The 15,992-nt window shown below is 42.5% G+C and overlaps 1 protein-coding gene across 4 annotated transcripts in view; it reads right to left on the bottom strand.

The window, feature by feature from the left end:
* Nucleotides 1-4,776, bottom strand: part of LOC128298966 (polypyrimidine tract-binding protein 2) — a 212,359-nt gene extending 207,583 nt beyond the window's left edge. For all 4 annotated transcript variants that reach the window (XM_053034786.1, XM_053034788.1, XM_053034790.1 and 1 more), the window contains exon 1: nt 4,493-4,776. The gene's annotated coding sequence lies outside the window, so the exon portion shown is untranslated. The remainder of the gene's footprint in view (nt 1-4,492) is intronic.
* Nucleotides 4,777-15,992: the final 11,216 nt, after the last annotated feature.

Below are 15,992 nucleotides of genomic sequence, written 5' to 3'. Positions count from 1 at the left end.
TAAAGGGTTATAACGTCAAACCCATGTCTAGCTCGACTCGTACACCAACCCGCACTACTATGACGCCGTTGTATTCGATGAGACCATCGTACGATAAACCCTTGCAACAGGACACACACATGCGTTAGGGGAGCGGGAGGTTTGCCAGTTATCTAAATATTTACCCTTAATCGGCTATATTTTATGCATGACGCTAGCAAAAACGAACGAACTGAACCTCAAATGCACGAACTCCCCGGCCGGGGTTTTGCACGTTCTGGGGGACTGCTGTGTGCGCGCTCACCGCGCTTACACACATATCGGACACGATGCGACAGCACAAAGTCAAACAGTCAATAACGCAGTATCGGTCACATTCGGTCACAGGACAGCTGGTGTGACGGGGCAGCAGCTGTGAGTGTAGTGCCTACCATCAGTCCCAGCGGATTGTACGTCTTTTTTTAGTCAAGTAAACTTAACGCACAGATTCGCCCATTCCTTCGGCAATCAAACAGAAATGACGTCAATTTTTAACATTTAAGCAGGGTAGAAAAAGGGTTTAAAATCGGGAGGATAGCACTTAATTCATCCGAAATCGGAGTTAAAATGAAAATAGTAAGCATTCCTGGGCGATGTGAGTATTCTCCCCATATTCGTGGTGGAGTACCATGAAATTAACCATCACATAACACTAGACATAGCAGAAACATATTTTAGTCGAATTAAGGTACAAGTTGGTATAAAATTATTTTTTAACGAACATTCTTAGACATTTAGAGCCTCAAATTCGTCTCAATATAAAATGAGCAGAATAATTATTTGGAATCAATCATTCATAAATATCGTTTATATTATTGATCAAATATTTAGCAAGATTCACGCAGGTCTGGTAGATTTCTCGAAACAACAATGTCACATCATTATTGAAACCACAGCCCAAATTCGTCTCAAAACCTTTCCTTCGCTATTCTTCCATCTTATTCCAAAACGACGTCCTTGTTGCTCTTGTCGATTGAGTTACTATTAAACTTATAACCCTTATAACTGCTTCAATAGCAAAAAAAAAACATCATCGCAAACAATGCAACATATGCTCCAACAAACCAATCACCGGTATTGATGACCTCAGACCAAATGGTCAACTACATGGCCACCGGCCCAAACCGACTAATTGGATTTTCCGTGAAACTGGTCCGAGAGCCAAAACTAACCTGCATTAAAAATGAATCATTCTAGTCCCCGAAAGCGACGCTGCCGAAGAACTCCCATTGCGCACTCCGTGTTGTAATCAAAGACCCAATAGCTACAACCGTTGGAAAACTTGTTACACTTCACTCGTGAAACTGATGAACATTTTACGAACAAAATAAAAAAAAACTAACCCCACAACTATCGGACTACGAACCGCAACAACACGTGTCAATTATCGCACATACGCACGCACTCAACTCAAGGCGAGAATGCGGGTGTTGTAGGTTTAGCCCACTCATCCCGGCGCTGGTTCCCGTTCGCACCACAATTGACCACTAAATAGACCGCTAATAGATCAACTCCTTGCTTCGTCCTGCTTCCGACACCAATCCCACCCATCCTTTTCAAGATAAATAAATGTTGTTGGTTGTAAGCGTGACCAAACAGAGCAACCTTCTTCTACTACACCGTGTAACCGCTAAAATGGTTTCTAATCACGCGATCCTGTAGACACACCGGTAAGGATAACGAACTTCAGGGTGGTTGAATTTTTAATAACAGAAGGCATGCGCCTAGCAGCACCGTGACACACACACACACACTCACAACAGGTAGTTAGGCATTCTTTAAGATGCTTGTGAAAAAAGGGAAGGAAAGCTCCAAACGACGGTAACGAGCTCTGTAAAAAAAAATAATCATGCTCCAAGTTGACAACTTAGTTCCCGGTTCCGGCAATGATGCCAGAATGCTACACCTTTCAGATTTTCCGACATTTTCCACCCAACGATAATTAATCGTGCCGGCATCGAGAGGCAAACACACCCCCGCGGCCAATGTGGGTGTGTTTTGCCCGCTTTTCATTCTTTACCGCGCGTACAATAAAAACCACCCAAATGATGGTGGTGGGTGATGGCAACCTCAGATGGTACAACATTCGCGGCCATATTCGTTCCAGATGGAGGAAGGAAGGGTGTCCAAAAGGGCCAGGGAAGCAAAATGGGTGGACAAAGATAAATGAACACGCGGCGAGTTGGTTGAGAAAGTTTGTGCAGTGTTTCTGTCCACCTTTTTTCCATTCTCTTCCCACTTTCTACCCCCGGCTTTTGGGGGTGATGTTCATCAAGTGGTTAAGAGTTTTCCCGGAATTCTACTACTCGCAGCTGGAACACTAGCCGGTATGGACGTATAAAAAAAACCCCCAGTTTACTCGCGGAATAGAAGCGGTCAAATTGGACATAAAACACCAACAAATCCCCCGTACCTACAACTCTTCGCTTGGATTGTGCAATGAGCAGCAGGATACAAACCAAAAAAAAAACACACAAGTTTCATCCTTTACGAAAGAAATGACTGCACCTTTTTTGCCAGTATTTTTGCGTCCACAATCATTCGGATCCTTGCTGCAAGAAGTTAACTACGTCCGTACATAAAAACAAGGCAAAAGATTTGGTACCTTTTCTGTTTGCTCACAGCTCCTCTAGGCCGCTTATTAACCAGTCAAGTGCATGAGGATGCAGTTTTTATGTTCGCTTTTAGTTTATCCGCGCCCACTCCAGCACTCAAACACACATACACAAGCGAAATGCAATCGTGTGATCGTGCAAAGACCCATGCTGGGTTTCTGAAGTACGAGTTCTAATGCAGAAGAATCTTCCGGCACGCACGGAGCACACAAAAAATATGACTATTACAGTCGGAACTCCGGAACAAAACCTTTTCCTGCAGGTATTCTTCGGTGGCGTCGAAGAATGAGAGGTAAATTAAAAAACTATAAAGTGTGCAGGTAATTTTTCATTTCTTGCCCATTCCACGATACCGCCTACCCAATGCACAGTGGACGTAGAGCATATGCATACCGGGATAAAAATACGGATAGTTAACAACGATGAAAAGTATTTTTATATATTTTTCCCTTTCAGTTTGATATAAGTTTACTATAATGAGCTAAATAAGCACATTTGTGCAATCTTGCTTAAGCAGGTTTTTTGAGCAATCCTTATTTAAGTTTAAGTTTAAGTTATTTTCAAAGTAAAATATAATAAGCAGTGCTAAACATTGGTATTACAGCAGTATTCTAAGAACTGTTGACGTTGTAGTATCCTAGGAACAACAATATTGCTGCTTGCATTTGCGAAATCGTATGAATCGTAATGAAAATTACCGCTTTGAAAATATAATAAAAGAATACGAATAAGAATTAAAATAGTTTTTAAAAAATTAACGAAAACATTTCTAACCCAGTCTGCGTCCATCGTGCACATAGTGAAGGTGTACAAACTGGAAACGACGATAGAAAAACCGGGAAAAAATATCTATTTTCTTGCATCGCCATGAAGGTGTACGGCAAACAAGTGGCACGTTGTTTGCGGCCAGAAACAAAAACAAACCCTCAGCAACAGGAAGAAAATCTCATCCCAACAAAACATCCCTCCCAGTTCCGAGAACAAGTGTGCGCAACTAGCGTCAAATTGAGACTTTTTGAGATGAAATATGAAATGCAGTGCGCGGGAGCGAAAGTGTACAAAACAATGATTAAGCGAAACAGAAAAATAGAAAGGAGAAAAAATCAATACCGCAACGTTGGATAGCCAAGGGAAGTTGAAAAAATAAAAACACTGGTTTGCTGACTAAAAGTAACTAATGAAGGCATGTAAAGGTAAGCAAGTGCCATATAGAAACACATAAGCATAAAGACGAAAAAAGTGGCAGTAGAATAAAACATATCTTTCAGCATGATGGTGGCGATGCACTTTGATTAGTGAGAGGAAACAAGTGCAAGAAAACAACATTACAATTGGTACAGCAAAACTGTCATTAAATTAACATTACACAACGAAATGCGATAGTTGAATGTTTGATACGGTATGCTTTGTTAATGGAGATATTTGTAGAGGATGAGAAAAAAACAACTGTACAGAGAGTAGCAAAACAAACCGACATACAATACGAAATACACCGTTTTAAGTAAGATACCGGGAAGTGACGCGCTACTACTCCAACGAAAGTGATTTATAAAAATAATAGGAAAAAGCATAAAATGAAGGAATTTTTATATAAAAAAGTGTTTGATATGCAGAAGAAAGCCCAAGAAGAGAAGAATACAAGCTGCTTAAATATACACAAATGTGTTTTGTTTCGTCTAGTCGTGGAACAGTTCTATCTAGACGGAGAGGCTGTCAGTGTAAATGCAGAAAATGTAACTATAAAGCAAAGAAAATGAAGATTCATTTAGCGGGAAATGTGAGTGTCGGTGTAATGATAGGGAAAATAAAGATAAAGATAAAAGAAAAACGAAATAAAGAGATGATGGTATGCAACTTACTTTGACGGAACTGACAGGATCTGTACGAAATGGATATTGCTTCGCAGCTGATTCTTTTGAGGCAGGAAAAAAAACCAAAAGACCCAAACTCGCTGTTTTTTTGTAGGTGTTTTGCGTTGGTTTTTATTTGCTGCTGTTCTAACTATACCGCACACGCAAGAATTTTCGCACGCACTGTCACTTGCTTGACACCTGTCAGACAGGAGCCATTACAACAACAACAATAAACTCACACGCACATCAAGTGATCACTGACTTTACACTTCTAGCTTTTCGTGCTACGGTAATACGATTGCTTGGATTGTTCTAAGTATTCTACATACTTTAGACACACATCTTTTAAGGCAATTCGAAAATTTTGTGCGTGCTTGTAGAGAACGGCGGAATCTTCCACTCTAACCGCGCGCAATACAGGGTGCGCAAAGGGTTAACGACGGACAAACACCTGGCGCACGGGTCAATCAAAGCACTTCACCGTCTATCTAAACTAAAAACACACCTGTATCACACCAAACTAAACAAATGTGTAAGTGTAGATTGCCGTTGAAACGAAATGGTTCATATCCGGCGTAAAACGACACACCGGCGTTTCATAAATTTGCAAAACCTCCGCGGGCACAATTTACGATTGCAGCAACATTTGCATTATGGGAGAGAATTGTAATCACTGCTGTACAGGAAGCGCAACAAATGCACGATCACTACACCACGCACACACGGCACACGATGCGCTGCACGCAACAAGACGATCAAATTAAAACTTGCAACTTGGCTCACTTCAAACAGGGGAACAAGTTACGGAAAACCCATAAAATACTAAAGGGGTGTGGGTGTGGGTGTGTGTGTTTTGTAGGAAAATTTAAAGCCGAAATTTTCCGAACATGCAGGCGCGCACTAGCACATCGAGGGTGGAGAAAAACAAGGTTCTTCAACCGCCAAACGGTTACGAGCGGTGCAATATGCGCAATGCAGCCGCGTTGTATGTGTTAGCTTGTCACGCACTTTTGATTCTTCTCTCGCGCTCGTTCTCACTCTTTCTCTCTATCTCTTTCTCACTCTCTTTATCTCTCTCTATCTCAATTTTTCTCTCTCGCTCTAGAGACAGATGAAGACTCCTACAGCATCCAGCTGGGCAAGCATTTGACGGCACACAAGGATTTTACACACTTTCGCTCTCTGTCTACGCACGCGTACGACCGCCTACGACACCCCCGTATTATTGCACCGTTCTGACGCTTCTTCGCCCACACGACTGGATCATCCAGCGCCAAAGTCAGTTGTTTAGAAGGTTGTAGATTTGTGCTTTTAAAATGCACAACGTCCACACTCGCGCACACGCGATCACGAAAAGTATGCTTAGCTACACACCGGGATCAAAGTAATCAACAACAGCCAGCGCGACGATCGCCTAGCGACAATACCGAATAATGCCCATGGAAAAACGCAAGCAGCACGGTGAATCGGTTTCTACCTCGAGACTAAAGTTGACGGAGAATGGGATAGCGGACCAACCAAACGGTTCACTCACTCAACACAAAAAAGAAAAAAAAACGCTCTCCCTTTCCGCTTCTTCAAATGTGCGCTCTCTCACTCTCGTGTGCGCTCGCTCGCACCCGCGCACACATACTCGCTCACTCGCAGGCGACAGTCAGGATGACGGCGTTTGAGCATACACCACATACACACTGCAAGAATCGCGACAGACTACGGACCAGAGAAACCAGGAAAAGACGAAGGGGGTGAGGTTATCCGTCAACGCTTTTCGTGTGACCCGCAGGGGTTTTATTCTCGATTCGCTATTTACATCACCACCACCAGCACACGACGCACAGTTTTAGTCACCCTGTGCCTGTTACGCAGTGCGAGGGAGCGCGCGGATACGAAAGGTGCATGACAGCGAGTTTTAGGTTGTGTAAGTGAGTCGCATAGTCACCCGCATACAACACAATCCCTACAAAATAACCTCTTCAATGTTCGGTAAGCGCTCCCGGTCGGCGTGTGTGTGGAGAAGCGGCGCGCTTAATCGATTCGATTGCGCAAAGCAATGGCCATGGCCATTTGCCGACGGGTTGCGAAAATTATGAAACTAAAGCAATTACGCCGCTAAAGCAAGGGCAAACAAACGCCAACCAATGGCCCCGGGGGGGTGTATGCGTGTGTATGACCGGGTGCGTCGAAGAGATTGCGCGGGAGGAGAACTGTGGTGAAAAACAAACGAATTGTACACTATCTATCCCATTCACACGCACTATCGTATCGTAATTTAGCTTTACCAACGAACGTAAACTGGACGTGCGGCACTACCAGAGAGAGAACGTTCCGAATGTCAACCAAACTAAACAGCCGACGCTTCCACTGATGCCACACGCAGAAGGTGCGCACACACATGTGGACAGAAAACAGGAGAGGTGCCTGCCGGGGCCGGAAGAACAGAGTCAGCAACAAAACAAAACCGTCTGCTACGCACACTGTGCTACATGTGCGCGCGGGTGTGTGGGTTCGGAACACTTACGTGTTACGTTTGTGTGCGTGGGTACAGGCGCGCGCGCGAATGTAAGTCAACACAGCCGGTGTGCGCTAACCTGCAACGGCGTAACGTACCGACGGAAATTCGATAATTTAGCGAAACAAAAACAAATTCACCCTTGCTAGGCTAGGCGCGCACTAGTCTGGCGTTGTTTAATATCCAGCTTTTAGTGTACAAGTACGTGATGTCCTGCTGGTTCTATCAGAACACCAAGGCTGACACACTTTCACCGCTTGCTCGGATGTGGTAGCCACAGAAAGAAGACGGTGAGTAAGCAACGCCAACGGTGCACAATCTGTTCAGCGACCAACCAATAGTTCTGCTGTAATCTTTATAGACCTAATCATTTACCTTTTGGCTGTACGATGGCCGCTTCTTGGTGTGATTGGCGCCTCCATATCTGCTATCTGCAGGATTTAGCAGCGCTTTAGTTTATCTCGAATTGGTGTGATTACAGCGACAGTAAGCTCACCTTTAGGACGTTCACAAGATACACAAACCCAATTTGGCTACATGTACCAACCACTTAGAGCTGCTTAGATCAATATGTTTGTTCTATTCTATTTATATACCACGGTTTGACGTTTAACTGACGTTATGCACAAATCGTTCAGCGTTGGATACGGTGAAGTTGAGCAGAATGATGACCTAGAATTTTGTGTGACTATTGGGTCAGTTGGCTTGCTGGTCCATTCAGTTTGGAGCTCCGTTGAAATTGTTGCATGCCATTCTAACTATTTGAAATTTCAGCTTTAATGGTAACTGCATTAAATTTTCATTACTGATTCGAGTTTTCATTGCTGAATTTTTGTCGGAACTAATGAATTGGGTGAATTTGATTCAGATTCATATACTTGGGTACAGAATGAATCTGAATCTCTTTTTCAAAGATTTATGAATACACTAACATTCAGCGTCTACGAATCATCCAAGATGTATGAATTCATGCCGGTAATACACTCTACACCAATCCCAACTTTCATATCGCTTTATGTTTCAGTGGGGCATGTTCCGCCATGTTTATGAATATGAACAGAGAATGTACGTTCATATACTAAACATTTTCGAATATCCCATTTTCTCTGAATTTTCAAAATGATTTTAATGCTATTAGGGCTAAATGTCACAATTTGTCGCTTTTTAAGTTATTTTATGTGTATTTTTATTTCAACTTTATTCCGAGAAGTAAGGCGACCGCTGCTATTGATTGTTCATTCATATCACCATATATTAAACCTGTCAGCCCGTGTCAATTAATTTAACAATTTCTCCTATGTACCGTCAAACACATGTAATGTTTTTGCAAACAACCCACAACAATGGATGGTACTATAAAGGATGCAATCATAATGCAACCCCTTCCACACGTATTGTGGACACTTTCCACGTGTTATATCATTCTCATAATCATACAAAAGGTAGAATTGTCACCTTGATCGCGAAGGGTTAGACGATTTTATATGCTACAAACACAGTACCAGCAACGTTTGTGTGGCGCTATTTGCTTCACAGTTGGCTCCCCATCGGTTGATTTTGACTCATCGCTATGCAATCAAAAAGTGCTTGGTAGCGTAATTGTAGGCGGAAAACATGGTGGAAGGTGTGCTGACATTTAAAAAAAAATGGAAGTGGCTATCGCACACGTTTATTAAGGTTATACAATTTATGCTGAGTAGTAGCATTTAGACGAAAATGTTTCGGTGTTTGTATTTCTTCAATAAGAGAATAATTTCCTAACATTTCCATCATTACTTACAACAAGAATCGTTGGTTAAAGAGCTTAGTTTAATAAGCGATCGAAGCCATCAACTTAACAAAGCCATCTCAACTAAATATGTTTCTAGTGGTTGGTTCTTTGTTTGCAGTTTGCAACAACATCAACATCCCTGTGTGCGATCAATCATGATCGCGAATGTTCAAATCGTTTGCTTGACAAGTTGTTGCAGAAGAAGAGCCGAGCTTCGATCGTTCATCGCCGACCATGATCGTGGCCCACCATTGCAGTGCGCTCCACGGTTCGCGAGATTCAAGATCACATCCGCGCCACTCGATGTGAACTGCGCGGACCGTGAGCATGTGTTTGTGGATTGTAAAGATGGCGCGTGCTTACCACCCCCGGTCATCCCCACTAGACAGGTAACAACAGGTGGTTAGGAAAGAGGTGTTTGAGAGGTGTTAGATAGCTGGCTTCGGGGTTTTTGGTTGTTTCTTGCTGTTCGGTACTCCACGGCAAGATGGAACTCGTCAGGGCCGTTGTGGTGGCACAGCGGTGGTTACGCGCGATCAAACCCCCTTTGAGCCACACGGGCAAAGACCTTGAACTTGGACGGTTACCTGTGTACCGTGGGTACCCCAAGTGTGTTTGTGCCGGGCGAGTGGTGCATTGATCTAATGTCAAGGGATTGTGTGGTGTGCTGCTTATCGGCAGCGTCAAGGTGTATGCGGTTGAAACAGCTGTTCTGCGGTTGTGCCTTCACGAGTCATCGGAAGCTTTTGACGTTCTGCCAAGCGATGCTAAAAGTTAGTTAGCGCTAATGAAGCTAAATAAGCCATTGCTAAGTAGTCAACCAAGTGTGCTAATTATGTGCACGAACTTATCAACTCGTGGACGAGCTTTTGCTGTTGCTTTACATATTGTGGATGGGGAGAGCCTCACGTAGAGCGCGTAATAGGATAGATAATAAATAGCGTCAGCTTTGAGTAACTTTTTCTTTAATGCAAGAACGGCCTGGTCGAATTGCTTATAATACGGATTCGCTACGGGGGTTTGGTTCTTGGGATCCGGATAAGATTTTTCCTCGGTCCTATCATGTGAAGAGCGGTACGACTACCAATGCACAACCGTCCATTTAAATGTTGTGTTATCCCTTCCTATCCCTTTTTATTTATTGATCTTATGACCAATAAAGTGCTAATAAATGGATAAAAACTCTTAATTACAAGTTGTTATGAAGTTGCGACACTTTCGGAAGGATTTGTTCAATTTAAGTGAATCATTATTTATTGCCTTCGACATTTTATCTAATTGCACTAAAGTTGTGCTACCTGTTTCCTGAAGGCATATGTCCTGAAGGCTGCGGTTCCATTCAATGGGTAACGCAAAATCTGATCTAATGTGATAGAATTCCCTAGTGCAGGGACAAAACCACAATTGAAATGACCGGAAACGTGGCGACGGTTTTGTTCCAGTGGTCGTACCATATCAAGCGAGAGTTGTCCGAGGGAAACTATTCGCCCATCCACACGACACGCTGATCGATCTGACCCAATTAAAAATTTAACTGATACCGAAGTTAGTTTGGCCGGTTGCTACATGTTCCATTCTACCTGCCTGCTGTTGCCACATAGCAGATGAGGTGTTTTTTTGTTTTGCCCGTCCGTAATACTGCCGGCTGTCCATGTTCCGACCGTTGCTGGATGGGAGGAAAGCCACCCGTTTTGGGGGATACACAATATCCCAGCGGACCATTCTTGTGGAATGGCATGTGCGTGTGTCCATGTTTATAACATATATAAGTTTGACTATGTGTGGTGGGCGTGCTGATGCTGATGTACCATTATTTCATCTCCCACCCCATTTTGCCACACAAATGTCACGTAAACAAAGCACTATAAATAGAGCGCCGTGCTTCTGTGCGGGGCGAAACAGTAAATTAAACAATAATTCCAGTTCGTCGGAAAATTTCACGAATGCCGTTGTGTCGAAATTGTAACCCCACGGTCGCTGGTGTATCCTGCGCATGGAACTTTCCTCCTCCCCCAAAAAAAAACATTCCTCCCAACGGCTGAAGCGGGTGGGAGCGGGTTGTGGAAAATCGAGCATTCGGAAACATACAGAAGGCAAAACTAACTAACCGAACTCGGTTTGGGATGCACAACCAAAACAATGGAAAGTTTCACGGCTTTTCTCCCGCTTTTCCCCCGGATGTTCACACTTTGCTTTTCAACAGGCAAATTTGCCATTTCCGCGCAAAGGGCTGAGTTTGGGATTGATGGCTTACGGGCGTACAGCGGGCATATGTGGCATATGTTTTAATAATCGAAATTCGCTCGATGCCCCATCGATAGCGGGAAACTTCACAATGCCATACACCAACGCATTGCACGCACTCACTGCTGTTGGTTGTTCCAGCGAATGGAAAACACAACGCAACGCACGAACACGGCGGCATACTTTTTGCGCGAGATTTCCCATTCTGGCGCGTAATGTAATCGGTTTGTTGCCCGGTTTTTTTACTTCGTTTTGGTTGGTGTTGTTTTATGCCCGTTTTCCTCAAGCGCTTAATGAATTTATAAAGCAAAACGTGATGCTGTGACCAACGGACACTTTCATTGTCTATCCTGTCCGGGCATGGTGCGGTCGATCAGTTGCAATACTTTGCACTGTACACATAATAGCTGGAAAGCATTTGTTTTTAATTGCAAAATTGGTACTGTATCCTTGCATTACTCATTTGCTTCTTCTCCGATTTTTGCACGCATTTCAATAGTAAGTGAGGAAAAGAGGAAAACTACAATGCGCTCTTCAATCAGAAATCCGTTTTTGGGATGATCGATGGCAAAATCTTCATGAGTTGCCTATCAAATTGCAGGTGTCTGATCTGATTTGTTACAAGTTACATAAGTTATAGGATCGTTTATTTAAGTATTCGTATGAAAATGGTAATACATTAATGATGAAATATGAAACCCTTTGAAAAACTAGTAATTATTTTATGGTTCGAATGATTCGGCTTATCTGGGTTGCTACAGCCAAATCTCCTGAGTCTAAGCCATTTATTACACGGCCTGTAAATGAGTTAAGCGAAAAGATGCTGGTTTATTGGTAATTTCTTCTTGAGAGTTCTTCTCACCTCACGGGATCAAACATTCTTCTGGTGTCCTCTTTGCGACTGCGACGAGGATATCTTAGAAGTAGATTTTAGTTTTGGACCTGGTACATGCTTCCACGACATTTTTATAATTACAAAAAACCTTTTTACACTGCACCTTTGTGCGTATCTTGCGGTTCCGACGCGATCGCATGACTATTGATCTCCTCCGCGTAGATCAACATTTGTTAGCAGAGGTACTTATGCTGCTACCTTTATTTTGCTTTGATTCTCCTTTATCTGTAATCTCCGTCGTCTGTTCATAGCTAAACTGAGTGCTCTTTGTCCATTTATAGATGATGGTCTCAAAAGTTTTCAGTCCTGTTTCCCTGAAGATTGCCACTAACTCCAAGATTTAATAGGATATCGTCAAAAGGGCAAAAGGGCTAGAGGCTTTTACAAACCACGTAAGCTGCTGTGTCACTTCCGCATATACTCCCAACATTTAAATCGGATGATCTAAATAATGTAGTGACTCAGTGACGTATTGTTAGTGCCGCCGATCTTTACATGACAGGACCGATCCCTCGTACGCAGGACGGACTATGCAACTACGCGTAAATATAACCAAAGAAAGGTTGTAGAAATGGTAGACCTAGCCCTCTTGAGGTTGTTGTGCCGATAAGAAGGATCTGAATAATGTGGGAATGTGGCTCGGTAATGCTGAAATAGTTGCACAGCATCTATCATACTATCGCTGGAATTATTACGTCTGTCATTTCCTTTAGTTTCATATGGGATAAATAATTCAAAGATACTAATCAAATTGTATCTGTTCTATGTCACATCAACAACTCAAAGTACTTAATGGTTTCTTGTACTGTATTAAATATGTTTGATAAGTTCGACTAGAATATCAGCAAAATTTGGACCCTTTTGTCTCTCTAGAGTCTTTGGAATTTCAGTTTCATCCATTCCCACACGATATGCTTGCTAACATTGAACTGATCGTTCAAGCATTGTACACTTAACTAAAGTTAGTTTCAATGCATATAAATAATTTGCACATTAAAAAAATAGATAATGAAGTACTAAATTAATAATAGAAAGACATTGATAACAGAAAACACTTGTTGATTGTACATCTTTCTCGAGTGTATTTTAGATGTCAATAACAAGGTGTTCAATGTGCAACTTAAAAAGAATAAAAACCGAACGGAACAACCAACATACGTTTGTTACAACCATTTATTTGCAACTGTAACTCTTCTAAAGGTATGGCAATGTGTACAGATAACACGAACGTTTGAGGCTACTTTCATTGTTTCCGTGTTTATTTTTTAACACGATACTGTAAGCATCGTCAATACGGTCTGCACACATGGCAGATACGTTCACGGTGGATTCACGATAGTTTGAAAATGTTTGCCTTAGTTTAGCCAGCTGCATTTTTCCTATACCATTCCTGTGTCCTGTGTGCCCTTCCATTGCCGGTTGTGGAGAGAAATTTATATGAAACATTTTCTCCACAAATTCTCCACCAGCTCACAAGGGGCCGGCAGTGTTGCGTCGGTTCGATCGGGAAAGGATGTGTTCATAGAAGAATGTGAGGCACGCACTTTCGTAGCAACCGAACCGACCGAACAATAATAGTCACAGACAGCGACTACATCGTCGAGTTACAACGGCATGGATTTGCGTGTCGGTAACTTTAGCTACGATCAACCGGAACTGCCCTAGTGCGACGCTTCCATTGAACGATAAATGGAAAGTGCAGTCAGTATTTTAATTAAATTGTCACCCCACAGCGTGACACGCACGGCATGCTGTTCGGTTCGGTACGGAAGGTAAAGGATCGGCACAGCTTGCTCTGCTCCGCTGGTACCATCGTCTGTCAGGTCGATGGTATCCTTTCGGATGGAGGCGTGTGACGCAAAGCAGATGGACGACCTGTTCCTTGCACGGTGACTGGCACGGTCTTTGAAACGGCGATACACTAGACACGGATTTGATGCGCCTGCAACGCGCCATTGCGCCCGTAAAGAAGCTAATTTTGAGTGTGGTCCACCTGGCGGGAGCACCATGGGAAGACAGTGGATCATAAAGCGCCCTCGCACGCAATCTCATTTTGATCTTTGCTGAATGATTCCAATTTCAAATTAACACAATCTCCTGCAGTGGGCACACCGAACGCTGTCGTTCGTGTTATTAAACACAGATCATAAACATTATCTGGAAGTAGTAACAGTTTGCTCTAAAATATTTCTCGTTGAGGATTATGAATTGCACTTACAAAATGAAAATTTTGTGATTGCTATAGTTATTATTACTTACTAAAACAAACTAAAAAGGATTGATAGAAAGGATTGATAGTTGAATCCGGATCTGAAGCAGATATAGCTAATGAATTGAATATAGATCATTTTTTAATCATAACCCTTAAAACGATTCGAAGTGTTGTCACATTCTAAATAGTATATTTAAAAAACGTTTGTTAAAAAATTAATTTATATTACTGAAGGTGCAAGGAGCATATTTGTATATCAAAAATAACAAATAAAAACATTAAACGTATCGGAAATAAACGACTTTTCGTAAGTGACCTCATAACAGTGTAACATGGGGAGCAATTTTCAACTTTGAAATATTTTTTTAAAATTATTTAATTATGCGTGTAAAAATGTGGAAATCAGTAGCAAATACATTTTCATTTTCTTCAAATCATCTCAATCCCTAAAACTCTGTGACTGTATATCTTAGTAACACACTGAATAATGTTTAATAATTCGAAAGCCTGGCGAACTAATTTTAAGCTCAGTGTTAAAGTTTGTTCAGTATCGTTCTGAAAGCATCTCTGAAGCCACTAATTCTTCGTCAAAAAAATTCCGGTTTGATTGTTTTAACTGATTTATCATCTATAGAGCATTAAAATCTCATCACTCTAAATTGCACCTTCATCTTCATTACAGTTGTGATGCTATGTAGAATTCTAAACCTCAAAATGATCTATCTCTCGCAAAAGAAATCTTATGTTTTTCACCTGCTGAAAACTATCAGATGCACAACGTACGATTTAATATCCGCCCAAGAAACTAATCTTAACCCAGCGCAGTAAAGTTGTGCCCTGTTTGCTCCGTAACTCAGGCTGAAATCCTCCCCCTTGGTCGGTGCCGGAGTGCCCTGCAGCAGCACTGCAGAAAAACAATCAGCACCATTCGTGCGCGGTGCATGGCCGTACTTCGCCGTACGTTGCCCGGGCCCGCATTCCCAGCGACAGAATCGGGAAATGAAATCCATCCATAACGTACCGCGGACCCGCGGACCACCCACTCGGCCATGGGTAATGGGTGGATAATGTGCGCCTCCTTGCCATCGACGGGGGAATAATATTTCAAAGCCTTTGCACTTCGGACGACGGTGCAGACGGTTACGTCTTTGCCCCGGATCCCCGCCATCGGCTGCCTCCCGTCCCGTGCTGATGCTTTTTTTTTCCTGCCAGTGGCCAGTGGAGGTGAAAAGTTGGTTCGAAAATGTTCACGCTTGCCCACGGAATGTATGGGAACTATTTTTAAAACCTCGTAACTCCCACGGGCCAACCTAGGAGGAGTAGGTCCCGCAGCGTGTGCCGTGTTTCTTGCGACTTGGCCCCGGTGAATTGTTCTCGTTGACAGTTTGCTTAAACGGTTTGGGGTGGAAAGGGTGTCAAACACACGCACCCATCCGTGGTCCATGGTGCATGAGTGCAATGGGGAAGGATTTGGAAGCACTTGCACGAATGCTGCGACATACCCACAGTATATATGTGAGGTAGAATATGGGAGCTGTATAAACTCAATTTAGTAAGCTTAGAATCAAGATCATAAATACTCGATTCAAGCAGAAAATTTTCCTCCGCTGAAAACTTGTTTCCTATTGCCGGTATACGTTTATTTGTAGAACTTTTTTAATAGTTTCAGTGAGGAAAATATGAAAACTATTCGGTATCTATTAAATCATACACTATTATTGCGCATGCATTACACCATCAACATTAACATATGAAACTCGAACTAAAAAAAAATATTTATAGTGATCAGTAGGTTTGTTGGTTTATCGTAAGATCTATTCATAAATGTTCTAAAGAATTTTGAGAGAGATTTTTTGCTTACTTTGGAAGTGATAT

This window comes from Anopheles moucheti, chromosome 2 (assembly GCF_943734755.1).
Source record: "Anopheles moucheti chromosome 2, idAnoMoucSN_F20_07, whole genome shotgun sequence".
Classification (NCBI taxonomy): domain Eukaryota; kingdom Metazoa; phylum Arthropoda; class Insecta; order Diptera; family Culicidae; genus Anopheles; species Anopheles moucheti.
Note: the sequence above shows the minus strand (reverse complement) of the source record. Positions and strands in the feature narration are given on the sequence as shown.